The sequence below is a fragment of the Mustela putorius genome, unplaced genomic scaffold, assembly GCF_011764305.1.
Source record: "Mustela putorius furo isolate JIRA1106 unplaced genomic scaffold, ASM1176430v1.1 tig00000450_pilon_pilon_pilon, whole genome shotgun sequence".
NCBI classification, from domain to species: Eukaryota; Metazoa; Chordata; class Mammalia; order Carnivora; family Mustelidae; genus Mustela; species Mustela putorius.
In genome coordinates this window covers 20,672,784-20,694,060 of record NW_025421385.1, presented here as the reverse complement: position 1 = coordinate 20,694,060, position 21,277 = coordinate 20,672,784, and the positions used below count along the sequence as shown (strand labels likewise).

Here is a 21,277-nt window from a genome sequence, read left to right as displayed (position 1 = left end):
AAAAAAGGACTAAGGAAGTGCTGCATGAACTGAGGAGAACTGTCTCCAAGATTTATCTGTGAAGGGAGGAAAAGTAACAAGCAGACAGCATGTGGAGTATGTGGCTCTTTGTAGAACCTAAGATTGGGTATGCCATCTTGTCAGAAATTCCCAAATTCTGGAAAGGGAACCGGATGGCTGAGAGAACAGGGGCAGGAGGGAGACTTTATTTCTGGAGCATTTTATTCCTTCTATATCTACCTAAAGGCTTAAAAAAAAAAAAAAAAAAAAAAAAAAGGTAGAGGAAAAGGAAAAGGAATAGCTCCAGAACGCTTCTGATGGTCACGAAGATTAAGAACCAGTGTGAAGGAGGGAGGCGTTCCGGAAACCACTCCAGGGAAAGAACATGTCCCTTACAATACAAAAGAGCATTCAGCAGAGGGTGAGAACATTTGCCTGGGGTGGGAATGGGTTGGCACAAGCCCGGAACAGAGGACGGAACAGACAACTAGTCTGCAGCTCACACGACCTAGGCGGAACCAGTTGTACGTGCTTGGAAGTCTGGTTCTTACTCACTTGAGTTGACCCAAGAGACGCTAACTTTCCTTCTCTTCAATCTCATCGCCCTTTGGACCGTGAGCTGTGGTTCTAGCTCTTGGATTCTGACCACACCTTGCCTCAAATCTGTCAGTGTTTCTCTGTCCAAGTCCCTCATTTTGGGCTGCCTCGCCGTCTCCTCCAGCCTGAAACCTTTCTCTGAGCATGTCCACTCTACCTCGAGGAGCCTGATTTTGTAGCTCAGATCTTATTCAGGTGTCAGCAGTGCTGGTGTCCTCTATGACAGCACTCCCTGGTGTCCCAGTCACAGAATCCCCCAGCCCCTCCCCATCCCTCCCTGCGCACAGCTCTCAGTCAACTCCCTAGAGCGGCCTCCAGCTCTGCTCCTATCTGTTCCCCGCAACCTTCTTGTCCTCCAGCACATCCTGCCTTGAATTCTTTGTTTCTTGAAACAAAGCCTATGGAGACTTCACAACACTATTTTTCTGATCTCACATTTCCTCAGAAAGCTGCTTTTCCTTCCATCAGCCCCACCTCCCTTTGTGCGTGTCTATTACACCCGACCCCAGCCTGTGTGGCAGACAGGTCTCTGTCCGAGCACACATGAAGGGATCCAACGTCCAACACACAGTTAACTGCAGATTCTGCTTTCCAGATGGACTTACCCTGAATCAACACACAATTCTAGAAAGTAGATAAATACGCAGTATTAAACAGCACAGGCTCTAGATTCAAACTCCCCGTGTTTTAATTCTTTCTCTGCCAGCTGCATGATGAGATGCGTGACCTTGAAAAAACGACTTTACTTCTCTGGGCCTCATTTTTCTGGGATGTAAAATGGGGGAAATAACATTTGCTTTACAGGTATATTGTGGGGATGAGAGAAGATATAAGTAAAATGCTGACTCCAGGGGCTGTGAAAGGCTGAACTGGGTAGCTCAGTCAGTTAAGCATCCAACCTTGGTTTCGGCTCCAGTCATGATCTCAGGGCCATGAAACTGGGCCCTGCAAAGGGCTCTGCTCAGAGGGGAGTCTACTTGAGATTGTTTTCTGCCCCTTCCCCCACTCATACTTGCTCTCTTTCAAATAAATAAATAAATAAATAAATAACTCTTTAAAAAAAATGCTGACTATAGGGCCTGTCCCATAACAAGCTTTCAAAAAACAAAACCCATCTTGTTATTTTTTTTTAAAGATTTTTTTTTTTAATTTGACAGAGAGAGAAAGCCCCCATAGGCAGAGAGGCAGGCAGAGAGAGAAGGGGAAGCAGGCTCCCTGCTGAGCAGAGAGCCACTGACTGACTTGGGGATTGATCCAGGACCCTGAGACCATGACTTGAGCTGAAAGCAGAGGCTTAACCCACTGAGCCATGCAGGCACCCCTGTTATTATTTTTTTAAAGATCTTATTTACTTACTTGAGACAGAGAGCGCATGAGTGGAGGGAAGGGACAGAGGGAATGGGAGAAGCAGACTCCCAGCCAAGCAAGGAGCCCAACTTGGGGTTCTATCCCAGGTCGGAGATCATGCCCTGAGCTGAAGGAAGACAGACACTTAACTGACAGCCACCCAGGTGCCCCATCATACTATTTTTACAAGCGACCTCGTTTTAGAACTTTCTTCTACACTATATTTACTGGTTTTATACCTCAATGTTAATGCTATTATATGAGCCTAATGGAGACTGTATCTTTTTAGCCAATGTGTGTTTCTGGCACATTCAGTACACATTGTCTCTTGTCTTAAAACAAGCTGGGCCACAGAATAAGTACGTGCTAACACTTGCATTCCTGTTTCGAGGCTTAGCTACATTAAGTAGCTTTCCCAAAGTTACAGCCAAATCTAACCTACAGATCTCCTAGCTCTTTCCATTAAACCACATAGATCAGAGGCTTGGCAAACTTTTTCTGTAAAGGTGCAGATAGTAAATAGTTCATGCTTTATGGACCACATATGGTCTCTGTCTCCTACTCTACTTTTTAAAATGTTTTTAAACAGCACTTTAAAAATATAAAAACCAGGGGTGCCTGGGTGGCTCAGTGGGTTGAGCCTCTGCCTTTGGCTCAGGTCATGATCTCAGGGTCCTGAGATTAATCCCTGCATTGGGCTCTCTGCTTGATGGGGAGCCTGCTTCCACCACCCGCAACCCCCCCACCTGCCTCTCTGACTACTTGTGATCTCTCTGTGTCAAATAAATAGAAAAATCTTAAAATAAATAAATAAATAAATAAAAATAAAAATATAAAAACCATTCTTAGCAACACACTGTACTAAAAACAGACCATGGGCCACATTTGGCCCAAGGGTTATAGTTTACCAACCTTTGATACAGACGATACTGACAAATCAAAATGTAAAGAAACCTTCCCCTTAGGGTGCCTGGGTGGCTCAGTTGGGTAAGTGTCCAACTCTTGGCTCAGGTCATGATCTTAGGGTCATGAGGTTGAGCCCCGCATAGGACTCACACTGGGCATGGAATCTTCTGAAGATGCTCTTCCTCTGTTCCTCCACCACCTATTTGCATGTTCTCTATCTCTAAAAGAAAAAAAAAGGGAAGAAAGAAAGAAAGAAAAAAAATCTTCCCCTTTATGAGTAGTAATTGTTAGTGTTCATCGTACATTTACTACATGTCAAATACTGCTCCAAGTGCTTTACATATTTTAACTGATTTCATCCTCACAGCTACTCTATTTGGTAAGTACTATTGTCAATCTCATTTAACAGGTGGGGCATCTGAGGCACAGGGAAGATAAGTAACTTTCCCAAGATCACATGATCAGTAAGCAGCACAGACCGGACTCAGATCCAAGCAGTTCAGCCCCAGAACCCACGCACTCAATACTTTGTTGGTTGGGAGCCCTGACTTGTATAGCTATTTGAACGGAGGAGGGAGGAAGGGGCCTGAAGGAGCTGAGTAAACCCTGGAAGCTTCTAGAATGAGTATGTTTTGTAACCATTCACCTTGAAGCTGAAGAGGCGTGGATACAGGCCACCTGTGTTTTATAAAGGTTTACCAGGCGGGAAACCTGTGGTGGCTTTCCTTCATGCCATTACAATAGAGGACACGGATGAGACTGCACAGGCATCTTGATTTGAGAAAAGCACTTGATTGGATCTCATTAAATTTTAATCATAAACTGAATTCAAAATAAATTGAAAACTGGTTGACAGAGCACAAACAAAGGGTGATGATAAATGGTGATGCATCTAGAGAGGGGATATCTTCCAGGGGACGCCTCTGAGGCAAGGACAGATAGGATTTAATGAAGGTGTTATGTCCCTGGAAGAAGACAAATAGCAGAGCACGAAACAGAGGAAGGGCAGAAGTGAGCAGCCTGAGTAATTAATAAACCACATTACCAGCTCCTAAGTAATCAAGGCTTGTTCTTTACCTACTGCTTGGATTTTTTTTTTTTTAAAGAATTCTTTGGGTCAACAATGGGGCTGAAGAGTCCTAGAGACACACAACATGAATATTTCAGGTGGACAGAATAAATAAACATATAAATTTACAGCTAGAAAGATCCTCAGATCCAATATGGATCAGATACTTTCAATTACAGAGTCTCAAGGTCTTACTTCATTCCTCAGGGAGGAATTTTTTTTTTTTTTTAATGAGTTAAAAGTCTAAAAGTCACGTATTAAAAAAAAAAATCTTTAAACTCATTAATGTTCTTTGTTTATTGCCCAAGTGCATGCAAACTTTCACAATGTCGGTTTGCTCAGTGGAAGCTGGTTTTGAGTGAACTGTTTGGCTCCCGTTCAAATTCCAGCGAATAAATACTTCCAAGTTTACTTGCAGAATTTCCCAGACAGAGAAGTTCTTCCATTTGGTTTGCCAGAGGATTGGAAGCAGTAGTGAGCCCAGGAGACAAGGGAGCATTTACTGGCCCTTTTTCCTCCCCTGCACAGTACGACTCACATAGGGCTTAAGGCAGCACAGCATGACTTGACCTGATTTTGAAGTTTGCCTTGGAGTTCCTCTGAGCTCCTAAGCAAGGAGACCACGGACTAATGGGAACGGATGGATTCTGCTCTCTAGTTAGCTGGGGATAAATATTTGGAGAACAGCCTCAAAAAAAGCCCAGGTTTTTTGTTCGTTTTGTTTGAGATAAGGTTTCTCTAAGCACAGATCTGTGATTCTTAATTTCAGTCCAAGCCCCAGAGAGAAGGAGAAGGGGCAGAAAGGAAAAATCAGGAGAGAAAGAAGAGGGGATATTAAGCAAAAATGGAATGGAAGAGGAGAGAGACAACAAGGAAAGTGGGGAAAACTTGAAGGGCATTTTTAAAAATGTGCCCTTTACTGGTGTAGGAGAGAGATTTATTTAAATTGGGATTTTTATGTATTACTGGGTATGAGAAGGGGTAGCTGGAAGGGAAGGGAAGGGAAAGAATGAAAGGCAAGAGTGTCATAGGTCAGCTAATGAACCAGGAAGAGCCTAGGCGGACAGCTCGGAGGAGGAGCACAGATTAGAAACGGGAGGGAGCCTCAGTGACCCTGGGAGCGGATGAAAGAAAAACACTGGAACCCCCCAGAGCGGGAAATCAATGAGGCAGAAAAGAGCCAAGTTTCCCTCATCACTGAGGGACCTGCCAAGACCCCAGCCAGCCTCGGTCTTCAGGGTGGAAGGAAGTGGGACACACGGGCTGGGGGAGGCCCCGGCAGTTCCATCACCCCGCAAATGGCTCCACTTTAGGGGCCTCATCAGGGACCCAAGCCTAACTGGCACAGCTCTATGGGGTCACCCGGCAGACGAAAGGTGCCCCACCACCTCAGCCCATTTACAACTCACAGTACCACCCCGTGCCTGCTGGTGTCTATACATGCGTGTACGCACGCGCCCCCCGCACGCACGCGCCCCCCCCGCACGCACGCGCCCCCCCCCCCGCACGCACGCGCCCCTCGCACGCACGCGCAGAAAGACCCTTGCTGCAGGTATTGGAGCACATGTGGGCTGGCAAAGGCCTGCCGGTGACAGGACACGAAGAATGTGTGTGTGTTGGGGGGGGGGGGGTAGTAGGGACAGCTGGGGTTTCACGAACTAAAAATATCTTGGTGACAACGGCACTGAGAAGAAACCGGAGAGGCCCAGGGGGAGAGCTTCTTGATTCCAGTCCTCCGATGCTTTCTCACGGAAGGACAGCAGGATTGTTTTGATAAGGAAATCTGATTAAACATTAGGGGTCATTTCACTGGATCTGAAAGGAATTTAAAGTTTAACGTGCCTCGACTGTGCTTCTTCCCTTCCCCTCCCCCTCCAAACAGTTGCCTGCAATTCTTACATGTTTTTATGGGCTTATCTAAAATCGCCTGCCGTAGAAAAATGGTGGAATTCAGGGTATTTCTGAGCTTTCAATTCTGTGTTGTGTAAAACAGATTTCATTTAGACAAATTACCCACATAATCTGCCTTTCTGAATGCTTGTCAAAGTATGCCTCTCCTCCTATTTTCAGAGCATTTGAAAGTCACTAACTCTTTAATCCTGGGAGAAGCAGACTTAAACATTTTCTGTCTTTGCACCCTGCAGAAGTGGGAATGTCCCAGTTAGGAATCTTCTCCCAGACATGTTGGTTCATTGCCCTGACTTCACTGCTAGTCAGCCCACCCCACACAGCGCACAGAGCCGTCACCGCACCATGTCATGACCTTCATCATGAAATGACTTGGAGCCACAACACCAGATTAAGAATGACTGTGGGTGGTCTTTCCGGGTAAAAGTTACGTTGGCAGCCGGGACCAGTGAGCCTCATTTCAGATAACGGTGCTTCATTATTTGAAAATTTAATGGGTAACTCATCACAGTTGAAACACTGTGACATTTCTGTCCTCTCATCCCGGGGTTAGGGGAGAAAGCCATCTAAGAACATGACAAGGACTATACCTCAGCCTTTCCACAGAAAGAGTCTGGCAATACTTAAAGCCCTGAGTTGGCCCATCTCAGTCAGCCAGGGCCTGCTGGAGCTGCACTGACAAAAAATAACTGCCCAAAAGAAATAATAATAACAACGACAACAACAACAACAACAATAATAAAGTAGCGGTTTGGAAAAGGTTAAAGATTCTGTGTCTGCCAATCACAGTCATCACCCTTACATGGTATCGGGATGTGCCCCACGCTTCCTTTCACCTCAGGTTAAAGCCCCCCCACCCCCACCCCGCCTCACCGCACAGTGATTGGTCTAGCCCAGCAGTGGTTTTCAGCTCCAGCTGAGTTGGTAACACAGCCTCCTGGAGCCAGGCTGGTCTGGCCTGCCTTGACTCTGTGGGCAAGTTCACAGGACAGTTCTTCCTGGAGAACCCAAATGGGACATGAACTAATTCAAGAAACCCCCTGTTTTATGTAGCAAGAGCTGATAAAAACGCCTAAATTCCGGGCAGCCCTCACACAGAACCACGTGGCCTCACAGCCACCCCCAGTGTCTGGCCCTGAAAGCTGCTTTTACCTTGTGCGTGGAGAGCAGGTGATGAAACAGAAATCAAAGCAGCTTATATGGAAAGAGCTTGAGCACCTATAAAGCGTTTGATACCCATACAGGGTGCTAGAGGGTAGAAAAGGATTAAGAAACAAAACCCCCTTCCTCAAGGAACTAACCATCTAGTAGCAGGAGGTAAAATTAATTTATTTGAATAGTCAGCAAACAAAACAAATCGTCCAAGACCACCCAGTATGGCTACCCCTGTGGGACTCCCATTATTTTGTTAGAAGGGAATTTAGACAAAATCATGTTAGTTCATCCCCCACACACATTTTATTGATGAAGAAATCCAGGCCTAGGGAAACCAAAGTGAATTGCCTAAGTCACAGAGCCAGCAAGGAGTGGAGTAAGGACTTGAAACCAAGTCTCCTGTCCTCTTTTTTATTAATTTGGCCTCCCCACCCCACCCCACCCCGCCACCCCGCCATCCATTAAAAAAAAAAATCCCCTATTCTAAGAGCTCATCTTGAACTTGAAAGTCACATGAAGCTTGATTAGATGCTGAGATCAAGTAATAGCATTTCTCCCCCTGTTCTCAGTGCCAGTAAATGTCCCCGCAGCTTGGGAGGGGGGAGGGTAAGAGGAGCTGTAGGGGGAGCTGGCACAGAGCAGAGCTGAACTTCCTGGCCCAAGAATGTGGGGTTGATCTATTCCCTGCACAAGACAAGGATCAAGAAAACTGGGAGTTTTCCTTCCATCTTTGCCACTGACGTGTCCTGGGGCTGGAAGCCAATTACTTAATTTTTGCCGTCCCCAGCTCCCTCCTTGGAGAAGTGGGGCTGGATCCTTAACCGAAACTTGTGGGGACACTAAGTACTCAAACAAATGGTTCCCAAGCAGCTCCGAAGAAAAACACACCCGTGTGCGCACTGTCCTGTTGCTCAAAGAGTTAATCTCACTCAGCTCGCCCGTTTGAAATATTAAACCACCAGCACTTTCTCTTCGCCAGAAACTACAGTGTCATTTTCTCAGCCCAAGTCAGTACGAGAACAAGTTCAAGGTGGGGAGGGGAGGGTGGGGGGAAAGGAAGGCAGAACGTTTCAGTAAAGAAGAAAACAGTGTTTGGGAAAATGGGTCAGCAGCTAAAAAGTAAGGCCAGGCAGGCGACCGCTCTCCACAACTTACCTTAGCACCACAAAGACAGACCAGCGGGCAGGGTGGTCGGGCTCTCTGCTTCTCACACTCCACCTTGGCTGGCTCCCGCCTCCCTCCTCCCTCTCCAGGCCCAGGTAAGTAGTAGAACAGGCTCTGAAGCAGGAAGTGGAAGTTGTATGCAAATTTCTAGAGTCTAGGAAGCCTCGGCTGAAAAATCTCCCTGTGGGCAGTGAATCAACAGCCGAGAAGTCACTTTATTTCTTAAAACAGAAACCTCCTTCACTCCCTAGAAAAGGCCACTGACTGACCAATTAGGGTGCATTTTTGCTTCCACCACCCAGCTAAGTAACTGTGGAGGAATGTCCACACTGACCCGGATCTTGGATCTCCGTGCTCCCCGCAGTGCCCTAGCCTTAGCCGGAGAGGGTGCCTGGGGGTGAGGGGGATTGGGCTTGGGTGTTAAGATTGGTTATTCATTAGCAGCTCCAAAGGAGGAGACTGGGGGCAGATAGCTGGGTGGAGTATGAGGCAAGAGCTTCTTAACTATCTGCAGCTGCTTAAAATATCAGCATTTGCTGCCCTTCACCACTGAGGGAGCACTCCCTGCCCACCCCAGTGAGCCTGCACACCCTGCCCATCAACAGGCACGAAAAAGTGACTCCTTTTAAGAAAACACACACATGCACACACCCTGCCCATCAACACGCACGAAAAAGTGAGTCCTTTCAACACACACACCCACACCCCCACACACACAGGCATGTGCCCAGGCGTGCGTGTGCACGCTTGCACACATGCAACATACACACTGTCCTCCTTTGGCTGCATTTTTCATGACTTCAAGTTTATTTCTTCTCCTTCCTTCTCCTTATTTAATCAGTAGCCTACAGAAATCATGGTCAAAGTAGACGCTGGACACAGGATGCCAGGGATAGCAGAATGTGATGGGAGCTGTGGCCGCTAGAGCTCTGGAATCAGAGGGATGTGGGTGTGAAGTCAGTGAGGGCACTGGCCGGCAGGTACCACAGCGAGGTGCCTGGGTGGGCACGTTGTGCCGCAGGTGCTGGCCCTGCCTACTCACTGAAGAGGCCCAAGGCTCAGCCCGCACATCTAGCCATCTCTGCACCCTTGTGCGGGGGACAGACCCTGCAGCATCCCCACCCAGAATGCCACGTTCTGCTCCAGTAGGTTCCATGAAGTGGGTTCCTCTGCATTCTGCAGGCAGAGGATAAACGGCTTGTTTTTAAAATAAAATATACATGTTGTAGATGTTTGGCTATAGCCTTAAAACAGAATACTATGCAGCTGTGAAAAATCATAAATATGTATGTATGTATTTCTACATTCTAACAGGGAGAAGTGGCTCTGGGATATTATTTATTGAGACACATGATCTCATTTTTGCCACTATATATGCCAGATAAACACATGGACATACATATATAGATTTATGTTTTTTCACTTCTCCTTGGCGTCTGACATACTGACAATCATTCCATGTCTGTCAGAGGAAGAAATTATAAATGTCTGGGAAAATGCATACGCAGACTGTGAAGTGGTTGTCACCTCCAGGGGATGAGATTGAGGGGAACGAGTGAGAATGAAGGACTTTTATGCTATTTACACATAAGGGCTGTTTGAGTCTTTTTTTTTCCAGAAGCATATTATTTAAAAAGTAGTATTTATTACGGTGGCCTTGAACTTTCTGCCTCAAAATTATAAAAATTATTATTATTTTTATTTTGCTTAGGGAAAAATAGTATTCTCTGTGCGGCAGCTCGGCCCAGGATACTTGGAGAACAGAGACGAAAAGAATGTCAAGGGGAGGAAACAAGGAGAGCCGAGAAAAGGGGCTGTGAAAACCGTCTTCATTTTTCTTCCATCCCTTCAATGGCCTGGGAAAAGCCTGGAAGATGCTTCTGTCAGGTACTACCTTTGGAATACAACCCACCAGGAAGAACAGGGAGAATTTTCTTTTCCATTTCTCTTCCCAGCTCTTTCCCCAGATGGGAGGCCTGAGGGCTGTGTAGGAAGATAACCAGGTGCTGAAGTGCTGCTTTTAATTGCTGTGAGCTGGGCCTTCCTCCTGTCTCTGTTTATTTATCCTGAACAGAAGGGCAGGCACCTGGAGGAATAGGTTCATAGTTCCTACCTGGGGCCTTTGCTGGGGCCCCTGCTGAAAAGCAGCCTGAGGACGGAAACTGTTTAGAACAGTGGAGAGTCCTGTCTGAATGTGCTGTAGGCAGCTGCAGGGAAAGCGTGAGGGAGTCTGGGAAATGAGCACATCTGTCCCCCAGGGGTCTCCACTGGTGTTTTCAGACTAATGCATATACCCTTTCAGCTGCCATCACAGGAGAGGGACGCGTCACCAGGAACCCCCCCTATGCTACAGGTCAGCACATTTAACCCTCCAGCAGTCCCGAGAAAGCCAATGACTGTCATTCCCACTTGGTCTTCGGGGACTCCAAGGCTCAGAGACATCGAGTAACTTCTCCAGATTTACACAGCTAGTCCGTGGAAAAGGATTCCAGAACTGTCTCCCCTCTGGGGGAACGTTACTTCTTGTCCCTTCTTGTTGTATTGTGTTCTGTCCTTCCTGCATGCTTGGGTGCACGCAGGTATTGTGCTTCCTTTGCACAACTCTTGACAGCACTCAAGAAGAAGAAGAAGATGTAGACACTAAAAAAGTGGCACGGAGACTGTCGGTCATATGGTGCCGTGTGTATACGGGCCTGGCGGCTGCAGAAACAATAACTAGAGTAGCCAAGATGTGGGTCATTCCTCTCCCTAGGAGGGGACGGTTTGTGTTTGCCAGCTTCAAGAAGCCCACCAGCTTCTTGCAAAAGACATCATTAGATGAAAGTCAGCTCTTCCCACCTCCGTAAACCAAACCAAATAAAGCCATTTGGACTTGATGTTCAGAAACTCTCCACTCTACAGTATTAATTCATGAAAAGAAAAGAAAAAGGGAAAGACCCATTCCTTGGACAAGATGTGAGTTTCCATTTTTAAATGGTATGATTTCAAATGCTAAAAGGGCAGAGTGAAACTAGGGCACACCAGAAGGAATTTCCCCAAGTATGGCCCTTGTTCAGTGGGTCCACTGTGCTCACACACTGTGGGCTTACGCTCTGTGGCATGGTTGAAGGGACAATGGCAGGACGAGAAGAAATACCCAGGCTCCCAGCACTGTTCTTCTGGGTATTCCAGTCACCAAACCTTTAGTGAGTGCTTGCCTTTCTCCAGACCTACACTAGGTGCTAGGCATGCAAAGTGAGATTCTCAACATATTCTTGTGTGTCTTTCAGAAACTGTAAAAACGGTGTAAGGTATTTAATAATTAGGTTGGTTACAAAAAGGAGAAAGGTGAGGAGGAGAAGAAAGAGGAGAAGAGAAATCAAGTGTTGGCGAGGATGTGGGGCAAAGGGAACACTTGTATCCTGTTGGTGGGAATGTTAAGTGGTGTGGCCCCTGTGGGGAAACAATATGGCGGTTCTTCAAAAAAATAAATAAATAAAGGCCATATGATCTAGCAATTCCATTTCTGGGTATACCCCAAAGAATTTTATTTTAATACCCAAAAGAATTAAAAACAGGGTCTCAAAGAGATATTTGTACCTCCATGTTCATAACAGCATTATTCACAATGCCCCAAAGGTGGAAACAACACAACAGTCCGTCTTTGGATGAGTGGATAAGCAAAGTGGGATCTATCCGTACAACGGAATACTATTTAGCCTTAAAAACGAAGGAAATTCTGACACATGCTACAGCACAGCTGTACCTGGAAGACATCATGGTAAGTGACATAAGCCAGTCAGAAAAGAACAAATACTACATAATCCCACTTGTACAAGGAACCTAGAATAGTCAGATCCACAGGGACGGAAATTGGAACGGTGGTGGCTAGGAGCTGAGCAGAAGGAGGCAAGAAGAGTCATTGTTTCATGCATACAGACTTCTGGCTTTGCAAGGGGAAAGGGTTCTGGAGAGGGATGGTGGAGATGGTTGCACTGAAGTCAATGTACTAAGTGCCACGGAATCGTACACTTAAAAATGGCCAAGATGGTAAATGTTATGTGCATGTCACCACAGTAAAATAGAAAATAAAATAGAAATCCCCAAAGCAGTCCTGCACAATCGGTTTCATTCACCTCATTTTCCAAGCGAGGAAAGCAAGGTGCAGAGAAGTGAAGTAGCTTGCAAGGGCCACACAGCAGAGTGGACTCTCGAGAAAGGCTGCCCTGCCCACCCCTCCACCGAGCTGCCTGGTACCCGCTGGGGGGCCAAGGATGCCACACATATACATGCCGAAGCCGCACGGCTTCATCTCCTCTCTGTGCCCTTTTCTTTCTCTAGACCACCATCCTTCTAACGCTGCCTTTCCCAGTGTCCTTATTCTTTCTGCTGCCTTCCCCTCATCAAAAGGTGCTCTCAGGAAAAAAAAAAAAAAAACAAAACAAAAAACCGAGCACTCGTTTATACCTAAGTTACATGGTGTGAATTTAAATCAGTATGCCACCTCTCCAAGGGGTGCTTGCATTTTAAGCCTCATCACCCTGTATGAGATGAAAGCCTTTGTTCCATATTAAAGGAATTTCAGGCATCAGGGAGAGGGCGGGAAGGATCTGGAAGGGTGGTGGTGGCAGGCAGGGCAGAACGCAGAGAAACGCAGTAAACGGGGGAACCTGAGTCACGCGGTTAAGAAGGGAGATCTAGCCTCTGCCTTCGGCTCGGGTCATGGTCCCAGGGTCCTGGGATCGAGCCCCGCATGAGGCTCTCCGCTCCGCGGGGGGCCTGCTTCCTCCTCTCTCTCTGCCTTTCAGGGCTCAACCACCTTGTGGGGTGTGGATACAAGGCAGGTAGGTGGACCTTCATGTTAAACCCTCCCCTTCAAGCAGGCTCGGTCGTCTGAGCTCTGGACCGCACGCAGTCCTGCTTGGCCTCAGAACTTGCATGCTCTCAAGAGAATTGATTTGCTCGGGGCTTCCTTTGCCTGACAGTTCTCAATGCCTCTGCTCTTCTTGTTATATCATGAAATTCTAGTCTCAAGCCACCGGGTGCCGTAGTCAGAGATCTCTGTGCAGAGAACCTGAGCTTTCACGCCTTTAGTACAAGAGGTCACTTCATATACACATTAACCCAGTAAGTTGTGTAGACTCAAAGGCCAACCACTGGGATGTGAAAGCCTGTCTTCTGGGCGCTCACAACCAAGACTGGGAATTCCCAGGGAGTGGAACAGACATACCAATAGCATCCAGGTCAAGAGCCTGAGCTCTGAGTCAGGTGTCTGGTCTGTGTCCCTATTCCTCCGCCTGCCAGCTGTGTGACCTTTGGGAAGTTGCGTTGCTTCTTTGTGTCCCTTAGTTTCTTAATCTCTGCAATGGGAATAGTAAGACATCTCTCTCACAGGGGAGCAAGGCTCCAAATGTAGCAGTTCTGGCTGCTGTCTTTGTGTGAAGAACAATTTTTGCTCCCCCGAGATGAAGCCTCTTCCTCAGCACAGCCCTTGGTGGGCGAGGGCAAGGGTAGACTTTAGTCCCACTTGCCTCCTCAGCCAGACAACAGATGACACAACTAATGACACCACTATACTGTGCAGGCCCGCGGGAGGAGTATGAAGAGATTAAATGATCTGTGGGCTGTGTCTGGCATTGTGCTCAGTAAACACGAGCTGCTATTATAGTAAAACATAGGAACTCTCAAACAAAGGCATAAATCAATCAGAATCAATGATCAGTCAATACTGGAAGGGCAAAAACAAAAACAAAACAGAAGATACTACAAATATTCCTACGTGGCACTAAGATGTACTTTCCTGCTACCAGCTGACTAAGGGAGTGTTATATGTCAGAGAATTTACTACAGATCAGAGCATCCGACCACAGGTGAGGACCCAGCTGAGAAAAAAACCAAAGGCCGAAGCACATACCTGGTGAGAGCTTTTGCCTGCCCTGATCCGCACTCTGGTCTGGGGACAGACGGGCTACATCATCCAGGCCCTCCGAAAGCAGAATTGTCTTCTCTCTCTCTAAGCTTCTGCCTTGGTATCCCACCTTCCTGGCAGAGAAAAAAATACGGATTCTTCTCATGCGAGCTTTGCCTACTTGGCAGAATGCATATAGAAGTAAGAGTAAACAGAAGTAGTGATGATAATCTGTAAAAAAGATGTTCTTAGAATTGCATCTTAAAAGCAATAAGGTCAGGAAATTTTACTCGTGTGAAAGTTCCAAGTTGGAGACAGACAAGCAAAGGGGGTCCTGCTGCTGGCTGGCACCGAAGCTGACCAGGGAGCCGGAGCCACAAGACCCTGACAACCCATGAGACATCCTCTCTCTCTCTCTCTCTCTCTCTCTCTCTCTGTCTTGCTCTCTCTCTGTGTCACACATGCACACACACACGGTAGAGATGATGGCAGCATTCTGGGGAGCTCATAGGCCCTTTGAGGAAGCTTAATTTCTAGGCACTGGTGCAGCTCAAGCCCTCACACTTTGAATCTTTTAAAAGAAGTCTTACCAAGGCACCTGGCTGGCTCAGTCAGTAGAGCACATGACTTGATTTCGGGGTTGTAAGTTCGAGCCCCACCTTGGGTGTAGCAATTACTTAAAAATAAAATCTTTAAAAATAAATATATAAAAGAAAAGAAGGATTACCTGGCATTTAGGTGAGAGACTGAAGCCTGGAGCTAATAACAGCTGGGAAGGAGGTGATGCTTGTCTTCAGCCTTTTTTTCATTAATCAATTCCCTTCATTGGTTCCACGTGTCCTTCTTTTCGAGCATCATCTTCCCAAGAAACTCCTTCCACAGAGGGCCCATTCTATGCCACCTCCTCCAGCCTTCTAGTGTTATTGCCACAAGGCCTTTTGCTCTCCTTAACCCTTTCCTGCCACAGATCTGGCCAGTCCCCTGCCTTCCAGTGCACCCCAGGTTCATGAGGAAGATATGGAGTAGGAAGTGGAAGGAAGCTTAGGCCACTTGCCCAAGGCCACAAGGCTCGTGAGTGATGGGGCTGCGATTTGAATTCATGCAGTCTAACTCCAGGCTCTGAGCTCTCTGCCATAAGTCCTCCAAACTTTCGAGATCATCTTTCCTTTAACAAACAAACACTGTGACGTAAATCTGTCTCCCACATCCTGTGGGAAGTCCAGCGCCTCCCCACCATTTCCAAGGCTTCCTGGGCAGTCAGAGTTGAGTTACATTCTCCTGCTCATTCCCACTTAAATTCCCGATTCCTTCAAGCCCTTGCCAGCATCTGCTGGCCTCTCTCCCTGTCTCTCTCCCTCTTTCCCCGAAACACACCTGAGCCCCAGACTGGCAAGTTAAACCTGCTCTTAAGGACGGGGGGAAAGTTTGGTCATAACAGAGGGTTGCTATACCACAGCAGAGCTCCGCAAAGAGCCGCAAATTCAAAATGGGGCGTGACCGTCCGCAGGCTCATTCCTGCACTTACAGGGAGGAGGTGGGAGCCCTTGCTCTCAACCCCCTCCCATGCTCTTCCTAAAGCCGGCTCCTCCGAGGGGCCCCGGTTTAAACTCTGTACCACCCCCTTGGAGAAAAGGCCTGCACGGGATCAAAGAATTCTACGGTCCCTCGAGGAGGGCAGAGGCTCCCTGTGGACACATCCCATTGGCCCCAAGCCTGGGTGCCGGCTGGTGCAGGAGCCTGAGAGCTGAGTCATCTCTCCCCACCTCTGTCCTCCTGCTCCCACCCTTGAAGCCCAAATTCAGCTGCGGTCGAGTAGGCATAGATACTCAAGGAGACATGGCAAACTTTCAACTTTCAAAAATCACAGGTCATTTGTTTTTGTTTTCATTTTTTTCCTGGGAAGCCTGTTCATCAGCACACCACTGGCCTTTGGACCCATCACCCGAGCACAGGGGCGCAGCTGGAAGAGGCCAGAGCAGAACTCTCTAGAGCGGTGGTTCTCAGATTCCACTACAGATTGGAATCACCTGAGGGCTCTGACAGGGTCTGTCAAAACCTGAAGTTTCCCAGGTGATTCCAAGGTACCGCCAAGGTTGTGGAGCAGGACGCCAAAAATGTCTTCTCAAAATGTGGTGCACAGGTACCTTGCCTGGGCGTGGTTTTTTTTTTTTTTTTAAAGATTTTATTTATTTATTTGACAGACAGAGATCACAAGTAGGCAGAGAGGCAGGCAGAGAGAGAAGGGAAGCAGGCTCCCCGCTGAGCAGAGAGCCCGATGCGGGGCTCGATCCCAGGAGATCATGACCCGAGCCGAAGGCAGAGGCTCAACCCACTGAGCCACCCAGGTGCCCCGCCCGGGGGTGTTTTAAGGGACAGATTCTGGTTGAGTAGGTCTGGGGTGAGGCCTGGGGTTCGGATTTCTAATGAGCTCTCGGGTGCTACCGTCGCTGCTACTCTGTGGGTCACATTCGGAACAGCAAGGGTCTCAAACACGGGGCCCGAGGACTACGGTTCCGAGGACCCTTTGCTCTGCCTGCCATGGAGAATTTCTCACTAGAGTTACGTTTCTCTGTAAGCCGTGACCATAGCCATTTTGGGGAGCCTATTCTGACCCCTCTCAACATATTCTGGGTCATGGGGCCACGGTCTCCCTTGCTGCCTGGGGAAAAATCCCCAAATTCCTGCCATTTCATTATGTGGGTCCAAGCGCTGATACCCATGGTGGCCGTATTGAGGCTGATGGTACTTGACAAGGTCCTGTTACGGTGTAGGGTAGGTTCTGTCTGAGCAAGTTCACTTTTCGGGGCCGGTGCCCAGAACGACTTGTCTGGGGCTGTTCCTCATAGAGAAGGGAAGTGAGATCTTATCTAAGCTGCCCCAGTGTCTCCACAAAGTTCTGTTTAACAGGCTGTGCCTTTTGACATAAGTTACCACAGAGAGGGTGAGTCTGTGTCCTGCCCGGATGGAACATTCACTGAGCAGGACTTGCTTGCCCTCATCTGACACTGGGGCTTTACATAGGGTGACTCTGGTTTTCCTGCTCAGAGGCACAGTATTCTCAGGATACCCTGGAAAGCCCCAAGTCTTCCATTGTCTGCAACTGCTTTCTTCTTCAATATCTACTCCAAGTGATACTGAATCCCTACCTCGTCTCCTGCAGGGTTTCTGACGTGCCTCACGGCTACCTGGCCCTCCGATTTTCTGCTGGCACTGAATAGGGGTACAGTCCAACCTCCCGCACAGTGAGAGAGCCTTACCCCCCCTTCCCTGTCCCTCTCATGCTCCTGATCTGCTCACAAGGCCACGATCACAATTTCATGAAACAGAAAAGGTTTTAGCTGAAGGTTTAGGGAAGACCGAGGGGAATGATTGCCCAGGGCCGACCAAGTCAGCAATCTACAATGGACTGTGAGGCCTTCTAGCTTCATTGGCCATCTTTCACCTAAGGATCCGTGACCTCGATGTGGCTCCCTCTCTCCAGAGGCCTCTTCTCTCCCTCCTTCCAGGGCCCCCATCTCAGCACCACCCAGGGAGGACAACAGTTTCGCATCCTTTTCAAAGCTGTACCTTCTACTTCTTCTTCTTGGTGGTGACCTTCTCCTTCGGGACCATTGCAAAGCATCTCTCTTTATATACCCAAACATGTCCCATCAGGGTCATTCCATAAACAGCCATCTCCCACTGAGATCAATACTGAATGCCAAAAGCAACCATTATTGTATCTTTTTGTAATGATTTTTTTTCTTTCTGTTATATCAGAATTCTAGGAATATTAGAAACAAATTGGGAAATAGTTTGGTGATTCCTCAAAGAAACAAACCCAAAAGAATCAAAAGTAGGGACTTGAACAGGTATCGCAAATGTTCATAGCAGCACTATTCATAGTAATCAAAGAGTGGAAATAACTCAAATGTCCATCAACAGATGAATGGATAGAGGCATGTGGGGGGCTCAGTTGGTTAAGTGTCTGACTCTTCATCTCAACTCAGATCTTGATCTCAAGGTTATGAGTTCAAGCCCCAAGTTCAGCTCCATGCTGGGCATGCGTCCTACTTAAATAAAAAACCCTGAAACCAAAGAGATGAATGGATAAACGAAATGTGGTATATCCATAAAATGGAATTTTATTCAGCCCTAAACATAATGAAGTACTGATACATGTTACAACATGGCTGAACCTTGAAAATGTTATGCTAAGTGAAACAAGGCAGATGTACGAGAATGAATATTATTAGATTTCACTTTTATGAGATACCCAAAGTAGTCATGTTCATAGAGACAGAATATAGAAGAAAGCTTACTGGAAAAGGGGACAATAAGAAGCTGTTGTTTAATGCGTGCAGAGTTTCTATTTGGGATGATGAAAAATTCTAGAAATTGGGAGTGGTGATGGTTGCAGAACACTGTGAATGTACTCAGGGCTGCTGACGTGACTGCTTGGAAATGGTTAAAATGGTAAATTTGGGAGCGCCTGGGTGGCTCAGATGGTTAAGTGTCTGCCGTCAGCTCAGACCATGATCTCCAAGACCTGGGACCGAGCCCCCCGTCAGGCTCCCAGCTCCTTACGGAGTCTGCTTCTTCCTCTCCCTCTGCCTCTCTCCCTGCTTGTGCTCTCTCTCTTTCAAATGAATAAATAAAACCTTAAGAAAAATAAAAATAAAATGGTAAAATTTTTAATGTACATTTTACCACAATAATCAGGAAAAGCCAAATTAGGAAATTAGGAGTCCCAGCTCCTTCATCTTCCATTTTTCCACACCCTCAGGCAAGACTCTTCTGCATTCCGTCCCCGGAGAGCCGGTGGACAGGTGCGGACTGAGGGCAGGCTGAGCTGGCTCCCACGGTGCAGTTGTGCCCGAAGAGCGGGAGGGGCTGTTTGTCAGATTCTGCTTCTCAATGGGACTCAGCATCAACGCTTGGCTCACAGGTAAGCCTTGCCTCTAAAGATCCCAAATGTTTTGCTGTTTTCAGTTTTCACCTGTCTTTTGATTGGGTTGAAGCCAGCTCCCTCCCTGGGATTAATATTCACAACAAGCAGCGAGCGATTAATTTAACCAGTTGAAATTTATTGTGCACTCGCCTTAACTCAAAGCCAGCTTCTGCTGGGTGTTTATTTTTCACCGTTGATGCATGGCACATGACAGCCCCTAAGCATCTGGATTTAAAGCACACCATTGTACCGAGTTCCTGCCGCGCCCCCCCCTTCTTCCCCGATCCCCTGAAATCTACAGAGCTCTGATTTCCGCACCACGTCTCTGAGAAGGTAATTCTCCTCACTGGCCTAGGGGAACAGTTGGGAGCCTTGAAGCAGTTTAAGATTCGGATTTCATGCCTGGTGCTTCGAGCTGGTGACTGTTTCATTTCAGGGGACTTCAGTCAATAAATCCTGACTCGAACTTACAAGCACATTTCCCCGCCCCCAACCAGCCATCACAGAAACAACTAGACTCTGAGCTTGTCTCTTAGAGCATGAAACCCTCTCTGCTGGGTCCATCCTCACTCAGGGCTGCTCACGTGCCATCGGGCATCACGCAGCTCATCCAGCCCCAAACCCCTCTCCTCCTGCCTCCCCTGCTTCGCCTTAGCCCTCCCTGCAAAGTGACTGTCTGGAGAGGACTCGAACTGCGGGTGCCTAACAAGGCAGAACAAAGGCCCGCGTGCTCACAGAGTTCCATTTGGAGTGCACGACAATTTCAGAGCACAAATGGAAAAAGAAAAAAAGAAGGTTTGAAATCTATAGCTGGCTTTTATCAAACCAGAACTTGTAGCTCTCGGCTGACAATCAGCCAGCAGCTAAAACCCACGAGGGATGGTTCTTTCTCGCGGCTTCTGGCTGGCTATTAGCTACCAGCAGCCTTCTGACCCTTTTTTCCAGGGAAGTAACAGCTGGCAGCTGACAAAGGCGCTGGCAGAGCGGGCAACTTTTGCTTCTCTGGAAGGGAATGTAAGATTGGCAGGAAACAAGGCATTTAAAAAATGACGATTAGAGGCGTTTTCACTTGCTTTTCTTTACGAAGCTTTTGGGTTCTGGCTCTGATTGCTAAAATGTATTATGTGCTAAGGAGCTTTGATGGCTTTTTTTTTTCCCGAAGTAGGTATCTTCTCTTTTTTTCCCTGTTCACGAGTACTAACCCAGATAAAGGTGCATTCTGTGAGCGTTGTCTACTTAACCCTCTGCAAAGCAGGAATTAATAAACAAAGATGACAGACCAATGGCCATGAGATAGTAGGAGCTCAGTGTGGTGTTGCTGCCTAATGGAAACGTGCTTTTTGGTTTAGCTGGTCCTTTCCGGCAGGGCCCTCTGCGGTATGTAGCAGTTGGGGAGAAGTGAAATTGGGATGAAGTAAAGTACAGGTGGGTTAACTGGCAGTGTCGGAGGATAGAATTTAGTCTAATTTTTCTATGCTCCGCCCGGCTTTCCATTTAGCTGTCGGGAAGGGCAGAAATGACAGGGATAGCAGGGGGAGCCAGCCGAGGAGGGAGCCATGGGGTGGGTAATCATCCCTGGGAGAGTGGAAGGCCATGGTGTGGGGAATCCCACACTTCGGCCACTTTGGTTCTAGCTGCTTTGCCCCTCACTGTGTCTCCCCTCCTAGAGCACAGCACTTTGGGACTGTAGCTAATACATTATTTGTGGCCTTGCTGTTTTTATCCTGATAATCATTTTACAATCTGCTATTGTGACAGGTGACCTATACCAAAAGTTTTTTTTTTTTTTTAAAGATTTTATTTATTTATTTGACACAGAGAGATGACAAGCAGGTGGAGAGGGAGGCAGAGAGAGAGGAAGAAGCAGGCTCCCCGCTGAGCAGAGAGCCAGACGTGGGGCTCGATCCCAGGACCCTGAGATCATGACCCGAGCCGAAGGCAGCGACCTAACCCACTGAGTCACCCAGGTGCCCCCGAAAGTTTTAATTAAAATGTAGATGTTTAAGGTAATGTTTGTCCAGAGAGCACCAAATGGATGAGGGCAAAAAGCCTGAATCCTGAACCCATGAGGGCGACAGGATAGAGAAATATCTAGAAGGTCAAAAGGACTAGATTAGATCGAAGAAGTGTGTTTCTAACACAGGCTTAAATGACACACACATTTGTATGCATTTTGACTCTATAAGCAGAGGATTTTCAAGACAATGGATTCTGCCTTTTATATTCTTGCCTAAGGAAAAAAAAAAATTAGTCCGTGATGAGAGGAAGGCTTGTTTTTCAAGATGGGCACATGGGTTTCTATATGCTGCCTTCC

At 47.4% G+C, this 21,277-nt stretch overlaps 1 protein-coding gene and 1 long non-coding RNA gene across 5 annotated transcripts in view; one reads left to right on the top strand and one right to left on the bottom strand.

Moving 5' to 3' along the window:
• The window catches only part of TRAF3IP2 (TRAF3 interacting protein 2), a 47,925-nt gene extending 32,743 nt beyond the window's left edge, over positions 1 to 15,182 (bottom strand). The window contains exons 1-2 of one of the 4 annotated variants that reach the window (XM_004753520.3): positions 14,761 to 15,182; positions 14,040 to 14,167 (exon numbers count right to left, since the gene is read on the bottom strand). The gene's annotated coding sequence lies outside the window, so the exon portion shown is untranslated. Of the gene's footprint in view, positions 1 to 2,856; positions 2,964 to 3,000; positions 3,071 to 8,137; positions 8,271 to 14,039; positions 14,168 to 14,760 lie in introns of those variants that run through there. The other 3 variants (XM_013056710.2, XM_004753519.3, XM_013056711.2) reach the window with 3 other exon arrangements.
• Positions 8,114 to 11,630, top strand: LOC106005889. Its single transcript, XR_001179596.2, has 3 exons — positions 8,114 to 8,241; positions 9,858 to 10,033; positions 10,449 to 11,630. It is a non-coding gene; the product is annotated as an uncharacterized LOC106005889 (long non-coding RNA).
• Positions 15,183 to 21,277: the final 6,095 nt, after the last annotated feature.